The sequence below is a fragment of the Octopus bimaculoides genome, chromosome 2 (assembly GCF_001194135.2).
Source record: "Octopus bimaculoides isolate UCB-OBI-ISO-001 chromosome 2, ASM119413v2, whole genome shotgun sequence".
NCBI lineage: Eukaryota > Metazoa > Mollusca > Cephalopoda > Octopoda > Octopodidae > Octopus > Octopus bimaculoides.
In genome coordinates this window covers 189,875,897-189,877,738 of record NC_068982.1, presented here as the reverse complement: position 1 = coordinate 189,877,738, position 1,842 = coordinate 189,875,897, and positions in this window count along the sequence as shown.

Here is a 1,842-nt window from a genome sequence, read left to right as displayed (position 1 = left end):
GATATGTATAGACAAACGACGTAACGTTTATTGAATGTAAAAACGATCGGGAGACAAAGAGAAGGTCCGTAATTCTTCATCAGTTATCGACCAATTGGTAATATTCTGTTTCTTACTTTTAATGCTAAGACTGAGTGCTCCCCTATTGACGGTGTCCGCAAAAAGATTTTTCTTGCGGAGAATTAGGGACGAGAGCAAACAAAGAAAAACAAAACAAAACATGCAAAATGACACAGGGTGTGGTTTAGGACGGTGGACGAGAGCGAACTGTCGAACGAAATACGGTCTTGGAGCCAAGGAGACGAGAATAGTGGGTAACGCTTAGAAGATGTCCTGAAGGATGGAGGACGGAGAGACAGAGAATTTGCGAGTGGTCAGCTACGAGACCAGTGTAAGAAAAGAAGAAGGTAACTGACCACTGGTCAAGTGACAGCAGCAGGCAGAGGAGAAAGACAGCAGGGAGAGGGAGCGACAGAGAAAGAAAGGAAAGAGATGAAAGGAGAGGAGAAACGCTAGGAATACAAGAGGGAGAGAGAAAGAGAGAAAAGGGGTCAGTAGAAAGGCTGGAATAGAAGTGAGAGGGTGAGAGAAAGAAAAGGGGAAAGAATGAAGGCAAGAGAGAGAGAGAGAGAGAGAGAGAGAGATAGAGAGAGAAAGAGAGAGAGAGTCACACGAGTATTGCATACATACGTGATATAAGAGGTATTTCAGGACGTATTTGGTAATTAAATAAGACAATTCTAGTCTCGCAAAATCCCAAAGTATTTTAATAAACGTTTCTGGGCGAGTTCTTGATAAACTTTCTTATTAGATTAAGCTGTGAATTCGTCTTCAACTCCGAGGACTGTTTTAATGCGGGAATGGAATCTTTGACATATGTCCTTATACATACCAAGCATCATCTCAGCAATGGCAGCCTTCAGTGAAGCGATAGGGTTTTATAGTCATTAGTCTCCTGTTCAACAATGCTGCCTACGTAGTAATCCATGAGATTTAAGTTGGGTGAGTTTGACAGACACAAGTCTGGCGTTACATGATTGTAAAGATTGCTTTTGTTTTGGGGTTACGTGGGCTTTGAGAGAAGGTGCAGAATTTTTTTGAAACATCTATGATCTTTAACTGCGTACTTCATCCATCCAGGGCTCCACAATGTATCCAACAGTTCTAATTGTAAGACCCTGTGGCAAAATGTGAGGTAGCATTATATAACCTTTGTTACTCACCTCTCCTAAAACCATCATAGTTGCTGGAAACTTAGTGTACATTACTCTAAGGACAACAGGACAATCTGCACATTGAGGAGGTGCTGGAGATAATTGTTAAGTATGGAAGGCTGAAGCTCGCAGAAAAAGATCATACAAGTTTCAGCAAAACCCCAAAACAGAAAGCAATCTTTACAATCATGTAACGCCAGACTTGTGTCCGTCAAACTCACCCATCTTAAATCTCATGGATTACTACGTAGGCAGCATTGTTGAACAGGAGACTAATGACTATAAAACCCTATCGCTTCACTGAAGGCTGCCATTGCTGAGATGATGCTTGATATGTATAAGGACATATGTCAAAGATTCCATTCCCGCATTAAAACAGTCCTCGGAGTTGAAGACGAATTCACAGCTTAATCTAATAAGAAAGTTTATCAAGAACTCGCCCAGAAACGTTTATTAAAATACTTTGGGATTTTGCGAGACTAGAATTGTCTTATTTAATTACCAAATACGTCCTGAAATACCTCTTGCGACACGTGTGTATGTAATACTCGTGTAACTCTCTCTTTCTCTCTTTCTCTCTCTCTCTCTCTCTCTCTCTCTCTCTCTCTCTCTCTCTCTCTCTCTCTCT